The 13,552-nt window shown below is 52.7% G+C and overlaps 1 protein-coding gene across 9 annotated transcripts in view; it reads right to left on the bottom strand.

Annotated features, from left to right (window-relative positions):
- Positions 1-13,552, bottom strand: part of SHANK2 (SH3 and multiple ankyrin repeat domains 2) — a 687,472-nt gene that overhangs the window by 384,951 nt on the left and 288,969 nt on the right. The window lies entirely within an intron of this gene.

Here is a 13,552-nt window from a genome sequence, read left to right as displayed (position 1 = left end):
AAAAAAAAAAAAAAAAAAATTCCACGACTAGGATGGCTGTGCTGTTAGGAAGGAGCCCAAGGTGGGGAGCAGGGAAGGGGCTGCCTGGCCAAGGCCTTGAGTCTCCACACCATTGTCCGCCGGAGGCAGTGTTCCCAGAACCCGTGGGCCACGTGGGAAGCTGTGTGGAGCCCCACGGCCCTGCCCTGGGGAAGCGGAGCCGTCAGGCCCGCTCTGAGACACCCTCAGTGCCTGGCACCGGGTTTACAGGAGGCAGCGAGCGTTGGCGGGGTTCTCCTGGGCTCCTGAGAGCCTGTGGGGAGAGTGAAGTTGGGGAAATGAAACAGGAGAAACACTCCGTGAGCTCTGGAAACAGAGCCAGACTCTTTCTAGGGAGCAGACACTGGAAGCTCCAGCCAGGTGGACCTGGACCAGGCGTCCCGGCGCCTCCCACGGGCCCTGGAGCTCAGAGCACAGCTTCTTGGGAGAGCCCAGCGCGGGAGAGGATGTGAGTCACGGCGGCCATGGGGACAGACGAGACCCTGAGGCTCCAGCAAGGCTGCCTCGGCCATTGTCACCCGGTGACCCAGAGAGGCTTGAAGCGGCTGGTGCTCAGTTCCTGGTGCAGCCTTAAGCGTCTCTCCCGGTCTCTTTATGGCTGGGTGGGGAGGGCCGGAGGGGGCTGCCTCTCGGCAGGCAGGACAAAGGCAAATGTCTCCCCGCAGCAGCGCCACCAGCCCCGAGCGTGTGATGTGTAGGATGCTTCCTGGGCGTCTCCTCCAGTCTCAGCAACGGGAGGGAGACAGTGAAAATGCAGGATGCGCCCTGTGTTCCTGGGGCTGCCGTGACCACTTAATACACACTGGGCGGCTTCAGACGACGGAAGTGCTTCCTCTCACAACCTTAGAGGTCAGGAGTCCAAACTCAGGGTGGGGACAGGCTTCCTCCCCGCAGGGGCTCTAGTGGAGGACCCTTCCTGCCACTTCCACTCTTCTCTGCCTCCGTCTGCACGTGGCCTTCCTCTCTCAGAGTGCCTCTGTGGGTCCCTGTGTCTGAATCCGCCTCCTTCTTCTTAGAGAGACACCAGTCATTGGTCATACTAATCTAGCACCACCTCATGTTAACCAAACCAATTAAACCCACAGAGACCCTATTTCTAAAGAAGGTCGCATTTTGAGGTTCAAGTTGGACACGAAATTGAGGGGACAGCATTTGACCCAGAAAAAAAGACCCTCAGTGTTAGCAGTCATTCACTTGCAGAGTGAGGGAGACGGAGGTTTGGATGAATTTCATACGTATGCATATTTACCCCTTGCATTTGGGTAATTTCTGCGAAGACCACGCATTACCTCTCTATTTGGAGGCAAATAAATAATAGTATGTTTTTGATAAAGAAAAAATGATCTAAGATCTCAAAGGTCCTTGTTGACCATCATGAGCAGGAAAGTTACCAACCCTAGAAATGCTAAGATTGGGCCAGGCGCGGTGGCTCACGCCTGTAACCCCAGCACTTTGGGAGGCCGAGGTGGGTGGATCACGAGGTCAGGAGTTCAAGACAGACTGGCCCACATGGTGAAACCCTGTCTCTACTGAAAAATACAAAAAAAATTAGCTGGGCATGGTGGCTCGTGCCTGTAATCCCAGCTACTTGGGAGGCTAAGGTAGGAGCATTGCTTGAACTGGGACCCTGGAGGTAGAGGTTGCAGTGGGCCGAGATTGTGCCACTGCACTCCAGCCTGGGCTACAGAGCGAGACTCTGTCTCAAAAATAAAAATAAAACAATGCTGAGGTTGAACCTGATGAGTCCAGCAGAGAGAAGGCTGCTGCCTCATGGCCCAAGAAACCTGGTGCCTAGGAACCATGGCCAGCATTGCTGCCAGCACTCAGCCCAGCCAACAAAGAAAGGGAGGTGAGCCGGTGCCTCCGATTCCACCCCCAGGGACCTGCTTTCAGCCCTGGAGCTCGAAACCCAAGTGACTGCATGCATGGCTGGATGGAGGGAGAAGCACCAAGGCCCAGAGGGCGAACCACATGCTCTCCATCCAGGCACAGGCAAGGAAGGGCCTTCGGGGAAGGAGACTTAGAAGGGGCCCAAACGGAGGGCAGATGGAGGCCACAAAATGAACGGTCCTGCCAATGCTGACAAGCACACGAAGGCCACTGAAATGTCCCTCTTTGTTCTCAATGGGGAGCCCAGGGAGAGAGACCCACAGCTGGCAGCAGGCACCACGGGGGGCGAAGCTGCTGGGGTGTGAGTGTACCAGCCCCTGGCCTCCTGGGTCCTGGATAAGCCCTCTGTCCACCGCCGAGCAGGGACGAGGCTCTGGTCTCCCCACTACACCTGCGGCGCACACGGGGAATGGACAGCAGCAGCTGTGCTTCTTTTTGTTTCTGCAGAAATCCAGATCATGATGCACCCATGGCTATGGGAAACCCACCCCCAGAGGTTCACGACTGTCCATCAGTCTAGGAGGTATGGGCCTGGCCCATAGTCCTGGAAATCTGGACACCCTCGGTGACCTGTTGATGAGAAAGGACAGCCATTTGGCCAGATGCCAGCATATGGCCCAGTGGTTCTGGCTGTCTGCACGGCAGGCTTGGCTGCCCCTCACCGACTTCATGATGAGGGATAATTATAACGGCTTCCCTGCACGTTCTCCTCCCTCACCCAATGTGGTCACGTGATGAATAAGAGCAGAGGAAATTAACAAGGTATTCTAAGCTCTAGAGGACAGATATTCTAGCAGCTGGGGAGTAAGCCAGGTTTCTGGAAGCTCCCCGTATCTAGAAGTTGGGTTCTGGGCATATTGCCCATCAGTCTGGCCCATCTCAGCCACAGAAGGTTTCAGATCCATCTTCTCTGCTCCCCCAGTCCCTCGCTCAGCTCTGATCCTCTCAGCTCTCCCAACAACTCCTGGCAGGTCCCCCTTCAGCCAGCTCCCCCTTCCTGATTCCTGAGCCCCCAAATTACAGCTCTGACCAGGGCATTTGCTTTAAAAGTCTTCAGTAGTTCCCATGCCTAGAACAAAAGTGAAGGAATGGGAATTCCTGCATTCAAATCCTGGTCTTGAACTTCACAGAAGACAGGGAGTAAAGATAAACTGGCAGCCCCTGAGGGAAGCTGCCTTTCATGGCACAGGGCCTGGCATGCGGTAAGCTCACAAAAAATGTGAGGTAAACAGAAGAGAGGAAAGAAAGAGTAAAGAAAGGTCGGGAGAAAGGAAGGAAAGAAAAGTAAATCAATGGGAGGATGGTTAACTGCATGGATGGTTGGATGGCTGGATACCTGGATGGATGGATGGGTGGGTGGGTGGGTGGGTGGGCAGATGGATGGATAAGTGAATGAACAGAAATATGGATGAATGGATAAAGAGATGAATGAGTGCATCGATAGGCAGATAGACAGATGAAGGATGGATGGATGAAGAAATGTATAGATGAATGAATGGACAGATGGATGGAAAGATGAATGAATAAATTGATGGATGGGTGGATAAATGAATAGGGGAGTGAATGGGTGGATAAATGGATAGATGAGTGAGTGGGTGGGTGGATGAGTGGTTCATTGGGTGGATGGATGGATAGCTGATGGGATGGATGGATGAATGAACAGATGGATGAATGGGTAGATAGATGGATGAATAAATGGACAGATGGATGGGTGAGTGAATAAGTAGATAAATAAATGCATAGATGAGTGGGTGGGCAGTTGGATGGGCAGATGGGTGGTTGGGTGGGTGGACAGATGGATGGATGGATAGATGGATAAATGACTAGATGAATGAATAAATGGATGAATGGGTAGGCAGATGAATGGATAGATACAATAGTGGATGAATATTTAGACAGATGAATGGGTGAGCAGATGAATGGGTGGGTGAGTGGATAGATGGATAAGAGGATGGAGGTTGGGTGCTGGGTAGGTAGATGAGTGAATGGGAGGGTAGATAGATATATTAGTTGTGTATATAAAGGCAACCTTCCCCTCTTAGGCTGTTTTGCCCATATATATTTCCTTGCTTCTGGGTGGTGTGAATTTGAACTATGCTTGATGCATTATTTCATTGAAAACACCAACAGCCCTATAAGGGAGGCATCTGATTCCTGCCTTATTGAATCAGAGAGTTTCAAGGATCTTACACGCAGTCCCACTCAATAAGCTGGTGGCAGAGGTGGAATTCAAACACAGCCACATCTGCCTATCTGTGCCCAGGACCCTTTGCCAGGTGTGGTTCTCCCTGCTGTTCCCAGCCCCAAGCATCACCTGGAACTCTGGATACCCACCGGATGGACACCCCTGGCCTACCCCTAAGTTCTGTCTACCTCGTCTCTGTCCTTAGTCTGACAGGTTTGGTGGTACCTGTTTTGAACTTACAGCTCTCCCTGCTAACTTACGCTCTCTGCAACAAACTGCCTTTGCGTGCAAATGTTCCTACAATGGGGATAAAGCAAACATTTCCCTGATGATGGCCCCAGCAGCAAGGACGCAGCCATAAGAGCTGGTTTCCATGCTTTGCATAAACTTCAGCAGACTCCAAGGGCTGAGGCCTGAGAGCCCAATCAGGCCACAGGATGACTGACACTGGACAAATAAATGGGCCTCAGCTCCCAACCTACAGAATGGGAATAATGCGAGTAACAGCCACACAGGGTTATTTCAGGAATCAGACTGGAGAATACACAAGACTTAGCACTCAGCAAACACTCAATATACAGTGACCCCCCTTTAAAACGCCTGCTCCTAAGCAAAGCCTTCTCGACGTAGCCAGAAGCAGCATGGAAGCTGAGCCCCTCCCAGGCTGACTCCGGCCTTCCCTAACACAGGGCTCAGTCACGTGCCCAAGAGATGACTACCAGGTCTTGGATACCCTATTGCCTTTTCCTAAAGTGCCTTCACCCTGGTGTCTTTCTCAGGACTTGGGAGGGCCAAGCCCTTGGTCGGTGCCCAAGAGAGCACAAGCAGTTGGCATACGGGTTCTGCTGCCCATCCCGTCATCCTCTGCACTTTAGTCAATGTGCTAATAGCCCACCTCTTGCTATTAGGGGCAGCACGGGGCCAAGGGAAGATCTAAGCCCACAAGACCTACAACTCTCCAGTAGGAACGGACCGCAGCCTCAGCACATGATATCACGAAGACACCACGACCCTTGAAACCCAAAAATGGCGATAACAGCAGATCACAGCGATGGGGCACTTCCATGAGTCACGCGCCATGTTCCACAGTTCACACATATCATCTCAAGAGCCTGGGACCCAGGACGGGCCGCGTCTGACCTGATGTGTGGGTGCTTGACTGCAGCCTCCACCCACCACACCTAGGAATCCTTGTACGGAAGCATGATGGATTCTCAGGGACTGTGGCAAGCTGCAAGACACCATTTGGAGAGGAAATTATTCAGAGCATAGCACACCCATGACCTGTGCTTCTCAGCTTTCATCCCAGCCCAAATGTGCCAGGAGCTAAATTTAGGGTGAGGGTTGTACCCAGCCTGTGCTCTGTCAAGAAAGAGCCGAATGCTGCTGTGAAGCCACCCAGGAGCATGTGCTTCCTGTCCCCTGTTCATAATCCATTTTAAATGGACTCATCAACATTCACTGCCATGCTCATATAAAATAACAGCAGCAACTGCCACTAAATTCGTATTGCGCTGTATGGCCAGGCTGCTCTTCTATCACTCATGGCGATGCTGGGTAGGCAGGGGGCTTGTGATACCCATGTCTGAAGCTGCAGGCATGGCAGTGTGCCATGCAAAAGCCCACGCCCTCCTGCAGTCTTCATTATCCACTCAGTGGGCCGGACTGGAACCCAGGCATGACTCTGCACACCCAACACCCAGCCCCAAGGCAGATTCCAGCCTGACCATGGCTGATTCTCCCGCGGACATGGCGGCAGCCTCCCAATGTGAGCCCTGCTTCCTTCCTTCCTTGCAAAAGACAGCTATCCATGTAACAGATAAAGGATTCTTCTTAACAACATAAATCATGGTAACTTCTTCGCTAAAACTCCTGAAAGATTCTCCACGTTTAGAACAGAACCTAGACCCCTGATTTAGAAAACATGAGGTTCAAGGGACCTGGCTCTTATCTCCAGCCTAACTTTACTACCTCTTCTTCTGGACTATGTACCTCCCACGCACACCTCCATCTGGCTACCCCTGGCATCTGCGAGATCCCAAGCAAGTTCTTTCCCACGGCACGGTCTTGCCCAAAGCTGTTTTCAGGAATGTGCTGTCCACACATCTGTACATGCTCATCCCTCCCAAAGGCATTCCTGAGCATTTTGCTTTTACTACTGGACAGTCCACCTTGCCCCGAGGCTCACGCTATCCTTTCTGCACTGTAGCACTGGTGTTGAATGTCATAAAATGCTTAATACAGCACTAATCTGGATGGGTGGGTGGATGAATGGACAGGTGAGTGGATAAACAAAATGGTGGGTGGGTGTGTGGTTGAGTAGATAAATGGATAGGTGGGTGGATAAATTGGATGGACAGGTGAATGAATGTATACATAATGGATAGATGAACAGATGTCTGGATGGATGGGTGGATGTGGGTAAGTAGGCAAGTAGATGAGCAGATAGGTGAATGGATGGATGGATGGTGGATGGATGAATGAATAAATGGATAGACAGACGGGCAGATGGATGGGTAGGCAGGTGGATGGACAGATGAATGGACTGATGAATGCATGGATGAACACAGGGATAAATGGATGGAGAAGTTGGTAGGCAGTAGACAAGTGGATGGATGGAAAGATAAATGGATGGATGGTTGAGTAGGTGGACAGATTAATTAATGGATAATGATATGCCGATGGGTGGGTGGACATATGGATCGATAGATGGGTAGAGGGATGAGTGTGTAGGTGGATGGATGGATGAGGTGGGTAGACAGATGGATCAATAGATGGGCAGATAGATGAGTGTGCGGGTGGGTGGCGGGGTGTGCGGGAGGGTGGCGGGGTGTGCCGGTGGGTGGCGGGGTGTGCGGGAGGGTGGCTGGGTGGCAGGGTGTGCAGGTGGGTGGCGGGTTGTGCGGGTGGGTGGCGGGGTGGGTGGATGGATAAATGGATGAAGTAGGTAGGCAGATGAATGGATGGATGCAAAGATGGGGAGATGGACGGGTGACTGGGTGGATGAATGGATAAGCAGGTAGATAGATGAACGGACAGTCAGACAAGTGGATGAATGGCATGATGGGTAGATGATAGATACCGTCACCTCACAACAGAGTCAGGAAACCTCTTCAGAGAAGTTGAGAAACAACACATAGAGCCAGCAAGTGGCAAAACAGGACCAAGTCCCTGCCCTTGAACCCGCTTTGATCTCCATGAAGTAGGAAGCGTGTCAGGAAGCTTGTCACCCACAGATTCGTTCCACCCTCGAGGTGGGTGTCAGCACAGCTGCAGAGATGCACTAAGCCCTCTTTCCCTATCAGGGCCAAACACAAGGACAGATGACTGGGCTGTGGAGCACTACACCTCCAGGCACAGTCTAGAAACCGAGTCCTGGGGGTCCAGCTCACAGTCGGTATTGATCAGTGGAATGCCAATGACTCTTCCAAATTCAGCTTTGGCAGAAACTCCCCAGCACCCAGGCTCAGTAGTCATCCTTCTGTGGTGTTCTTCAAAAGACCCTGACTATCTCCGTCCCTGCAGAGCAAACATCCCCGCCTCCCACCTCCCTCAACATCTGACCCTGTCCCTTGCTCCCTTCACATGGTCAGGGGTCCCTTTCTCTCAGAAGCCTCTGCCTCAGACCATGGTGGACACAGCTCACCTGACCCTACCACCTACACACCCTATCACACCTGCCCCAAAGCTCCCACGGCTGAGTTACTTGGGTGTGGGGGATTTTCTCAGCTCTATACTTGACGCCCCCAGACTCTCATCAGCCTGAATGTCCCCTCACAGGCCCCTTCTCCCCTCAGGCCATGTTACCCTCATGCAGACCTGCCCTTCAGACCTCTCCTACCACCCATGAAGGTGACGGGCCCCTTTATGTAGCCCTCCTACGTAAGAATGTTTTTATTTTGTTTTATTTTGAGAGGGAGTCTCACTCTGTCACCAGGCTGGAGGGCAGTGGTGCAATCTTGGCTCACTGCAACCTCCACCTCCGGGGTTCAAGCAATTCCCCTGCCTCAGCCTCCTGAGTAGCTGAGACTACAGGCACGCACCACCATGCCTGGTGAATTTTTTTGCATTTTTAGTAGAGATGGGGTTTCACCATGTTGGCCAGGACGGTCTTGATCTCCTGACCTCGTGATCCACCCGCCTCGGCTTCCCAAAGTGCTGAGATTACAGGTGTGAGTTGCCACGCCCCGCCAAGAATGTTTTGAAGGTGGGAATGGTCTGTGGAACCCGGGAGGGAACAAGGGAGTAAGAATTAGGCCAACAGAGTGTGTATTTCATCTGTCCACCTCCAACCCCCACGAGTGGAGGGCAGAATGCATGCAAGGTCCCCAGGGACTGCGACCCAGTCCTGCGTTCGTACCCGTTGGGCGAATGAACCAGGACAAACAGCTAACCATTTTTCCCTCACTCTCTCACTTGAAGAAAGTGGGCGAATACCTGTCCTTTGACCTCTCACTGTCATAAAAAGTACAAAATGAGAAGCGAACATGCATTTATAATTTTAGAAATATATGCAAGGGGCCTGGCGCGATGGCTCACACACTTTGGAAGGCTGAGAGGCAAGAGGATGACTCAGCCCGAGGCTCAGGAGTTCGAGACCAACCTGGGCAACACGGCAAAACCCCATCTCTATTTAAACAAAACAGAACAAAAAAGAAGAAAAGAAAGAAAACAAAATGTGTCTGTGGATCACACGATAAAGCCCCTTTATTCCAGATTTCCCTTTCTGCAGGGGCCGTGTGCATCTCAGGGGACGCTTTTTTCCCAGGACCCAGGGAAAGGACATCCCTAGGGCTGCTGGCCACACAAGGAACAGCGCTGGCCTCTCCGGGTCCCCTCGGGGTAGGGAAGAGTGCCGACCTGCCCCCTCTGCAGGCACCGTCAGTCCACGCTGGCAGCCACCGCCAGGCATTTTAATCAGGCCCCAGGTTAGTAAATCCTGCCACTTCCCTGCGGGCTTCTCCCCCGCCACGGGCAGATCATGTTTAACAGCAAGGCCTGCTACGACGCCTCTGCTTCCATGTGAAAATAAATGAGTCCCGAACCTACTAATGGATTTGCTCCTCCAGTCCGTCCTCTTAAGAATGGGTCGTGAAGGACTAATGCTTTTAAAACACTATAAAACAAGGTCTGGAATGGTTCTGATGCCTCAGAAGTGTATTAAGATGAAAATTGATGTTTTCATACGCCATGCGGCATTGAAATACAAGCTCTAAAAAAAGAGGCAGAATTACTGTGTGTTCTGACCAAAAATTCCCAGCCCTCCCGGACCTGAACCTGCATCAAAACACGATTTCCATCAAAATCCCCATCAAAGGCCTTATTTGGTGGAAAGTGGGCTTTTTAGGTTTAAATTGTTATTTTTCTTAAAAAACTAACAAACAAACCCTGCAAACATCCACGCCAGAGTTAATTGCACTGAGCTGGCCTCCTCTACAAGCCTGTTAGCTCTGCTCAGGGCATGGGGTTGGTTTCTCTGAACACTCCAGGCAGGTGCAAATCCACACAGCCTCTGCAGGCTACGGGGTTTGTGCCTTGAGACTATCCCAGCAGATGCCAACTCCAGGCCAAACGGGAAAGGCCGGGAATAAGCCAGACTTCAGGGAGCTTAGAGCTAGACAATAAGTCAGCACGGGAATAAATGAGAGATCCAACGGGGAGGAGAACCAAAAGGCCAACGCAGACCTGTGATCAGTGGGAACGGGAGCAGAGGCCGATTTGGATGGGGGTGGCTAGGAGCAGAGGGACACAGGGGCAGCCAGTATGCAGACAGCAGGGGGCCAAAAATCAAGTGAAGACCTGGGAAGGATCCTGGAGCTCTGGGCCTCCCAGGCCAGGGGGGATCCGATGTTGATACTAAACCTGCTGCGATGAAGTGTCTCAAGGGGGAGGGTGTGTGACACAATCTGATTGATGGTCTCTGTTGAACGACCCCTCTCCCAGCTCCTGGGGTGGAGCCCAGGTTGTAGGTGACGGGAGGAGAACGTGGAGCCCGGCTGGCAGGCTACTGCACTGGTGTGTGTAGTGTCCGGAATGGGCTTGCATAGAGACCATGGAAATGGAAAGAAGGGCAATATGTCAGCTGGAATTCGGAGCCTGGAGACAGGACTGGATTGGCTGATGGACTGGACAAGGGGTAACAAACTGGGGACGATGCTCAGGCTCCCGGCTTGGGTGGATGGACCACGGACAAAGAGGGAAATCTATGTGCTTGGGGTGAGGGATGCTTGGTTTTGGACACACTGCATTGGAAGAGACCTTTGGGACCCCCCATGGGACTGGTCAACTGGGCAGTGAGGCACAGACTAGAGTCTAGTGAACTAGAGGCAGGAATTTGGGAGGAGGAGACGTGGACGTGGGGCTGACTTTGCTGAAGTCTTGGGGCTCTTGGTCTTACCAGGAGACAAGTCACCTTACCTCTGTGACTCAGGGACACGGGATAAACAGGTGTGGGCTGGTAGGCAGGACAGAGGCCACTCTGCAGGACTCAGGGACCAGGGTAGCATCCACCTTAGATGGTGGGGATCAAGGGGTTTTTACACCTGGGTAGGTTTAGAGAACACCATCACATTCCAGGGACAAATCTCAAAAATGATTTGTACGCCAGACAGCAGGTGAGAGAGGCCCCTGGTCAAGAGGCTTGGCCTGGGTTGAGCGGCCCACTGGGATGGGCTCCATGAGGTGACACCTCTCCCCATAAATGCCTGTCTCTGTTTCAGCTGATCTAAGCACCAGACCCTGAGCTGACGGCACACCTGCCCAGTGCCCAGGTGCCGTCACCCCCACGAACACTGTCCAGCCTCATCGTGGCTCATCCAGTGCTGGCCATGTCTGGACGAGCCCCAAGGGTCCTCTGCTCGGTGTCCTGGGATGCCTGTGAACTCCCGGCCACGGCTTGGTGGTGGAAGACACACATTCCTTGGGGAGGTTTTCCCTATCTCCAGGACTCATCCACCTGCTCCCACTGCAAATCCTCATCTTAACTCTGGGTCCCAATGAAGGTACAATTCAGAGTCTAAAATAACTCGGGCTGGTGCGAACAGCTCTGGTGAGGCCTGGCGCCTCCTTCCAGACTACACCTGGTCCGCTCTCTGGCATCCGGGCTGGGGACGCGGGGAAGAGGCACCGGCACCCCGTTTTGGTCTCTTGGACCTCAGAATATGAAATATGACTTTATTTGGGGATGAGATCTTTTTTTTTTTGAGACAGAGTCTCGCTCTATCACCCAGGCCGGAGTGCAATGGCGTGACCTCGGCTCACTGCAACCTCCGCTTCCCAGGTTCAGGCGATTCTCCTGCCTCCTGAATAGCTGGGACTGCAGGTGCATGCCACCATACCTGGCTACTTTTTTTGTATTTTTAGTAGAGATGGGGTTTTACCATCTTGGCCAAGATGGTCTTGATCTCCAGACCTTGTGATCCACCTGCCTTGGCCTCCCAAAGTGCTGGGATTACAGGTGTGAGCGAGATCTTTACAGATACATGGAGTCTTTAAGGTGGAGTCACTCAGGTGGGTCCTCATCCAACAGGAGAGGTGTGTTGTAAGAAGAGGAAGCCTGGACAGACAGGAAGAAATTGATTGAGGATGACGACAGCCACCTGCAAGCCCGGAGGAGAGGCCTCAGGAGAAAGCAGCCCTGGGCACCCCCATCGCGGGCTCTGCCCCTGCAACTGGGAGGGAACCAGTTTTCTGGTTTGTGATATGAAACCACCTGGTTTGTGATACTTTGTTATGGCAGCCCCAGCAAACTAAAACTGCAGCGCCATGGGTCTCCCTGTCTTGGCCCCTCAGTCCCTACGACCTGGGCACCTTGCAAGCGCAAGGAAGGGACCCTCCAGTTCTGGGATGCGCCCACACACCCTGCTTTCTTCCCTGAGCTCTGGTCACCAAGGAGGCAAAGGGGAGAGGGGCTTCCAAGGGGCCCGTCATTTGGAAAGGGGAAACCAGCTTCCGTTGCCATGGCAACTCCACTGGGATGCTCTGCTGTTTGCACATTTTGAAATTGGAGGTGGGTAGTGAGAAGGGAAAAAGGAAAGAAAAATGGAGGGAGGTGGGACTATCCACGGCAACAGAAAAGAGACAGAAAAGCAAACAAAGTTTTGGAAAAATCCAGCTTTGAATGGGCAACCCTGACAGGGCCTACTGAGCTCAGATGAGTCTCGGGGGCTCAGGGATGTCCCCACTAAGTCGTGGTGGCTCTGGCCAGATGTCAGCCCAGGTCCCTCCCTGTCAGAGAGGAAATGGAGGCTCAAGGACGAGAAGCAGCCTGCACAACGTGACCTTGTGACTTGGAGGATCTCCAGGCTAAAGCGGCCGCCCTGGATGAGGACTCCTCTCCTTGTAATGAGCCAAACGTTTGAGCCAGCCCCCCAAATTCATATGCTGAAACCCTAAACCCCAATGTGATGGTTTTATGAGGTGGTGCCATTGGGAGGTAATCAAGTCATAAGGGTGGAACCTTCATACACAGGATTAGCATCCTTATAAAAGGGACCCTCCAGGACCTGGGTGTGGTGGTGTGAACCTCTAATCCCAGCACTTTGGTAGGCTGAGGTGGGAGGATCCCTTGAGGCCACAAGTTCAAGACCAGCCTGAGCAACATGACAAGGCCCCATCGATACAGAAAATACAAAAATTAGCTCGACGTGGTAGTGCACACCTGTAGTCCTAGCTGCCTGGGAGGCTGAGGTGGGAGGATTGCTTGAGCCCAGGAGATTGAGGTTGCAGTGAGCCATGACTGCACCACTGAACTCCAGCCTGGAAAATGGAGTGAGAGTGTTTTTAAAAAGGGGGAGGCTAGAGAGTTCTCTGGTACCCTGATTTCACACTTCTAGCCTCCCAAACGGTGAGAAATAAGTAACTCTAGTTAATGAGCCATCCAGTTCACGGTACCTTGTTGCAGTGGCCTGAGTGGGCTAAGACCTTCTTCCTTGGAGAGCCCACACAGTGGAATTCGTGGTTCTTATGACGCCCGTGTGAGGATTCGAGTCACACCTGCACCCACCATACGCTCCAAGGAGAGACTCAACTTCTAGGGTCGGGCTGGCAGGCGCTTGACTGCTCTCACAGGATGAACCATTATAGAGAAAAGCAAAGCCGCTGCAGAACTAGGCGATGTCTAAATTTAGCCTCACAAAGAATCTAGAGCACGGGAGCATGGAAATACTATTCCGAAGGGACATAGAAAATACAATGGACTGAGGAGACCGAATTCACTGCGAGTAAGGGAACGCGGGCTGGGGGTGGGGGCAGAAGTCAGGTGACAGAAGGACCAGGCCGAGATGCGGCTGTGTGTGCCTGATTCCCCAACAGCCCATCGGATGGAGGTGCACCGCGGGGGTGGGGATGGGCGAGGGGCAGACACCAGGCAACAGGAGGACCAGGCAGAGATGCGGCTGTGTGCGCCTCATTCCCCAACAGCCCATCGGACGGAGGCGC

Source organism: Sapajus apella, unplaced genomic scaffold, assembly GCF_009761245.1.
Source record: "Sapajus apella isolate SASKATOON/1434 unplaced genomic scaffold, GSC_monkey_1.0 scaffold14, whole genome shotgun sequence".
In the NCBI taxonomy this organism is placed as follows: Eukaryota; Metazoa; Chordata; class Mammalia; order Primates; family Cebidae; genus Sapajus; species Sapajus apella.
This window is presented reverse-complemented; position numbering and strand designations above follow the sequence as displayed.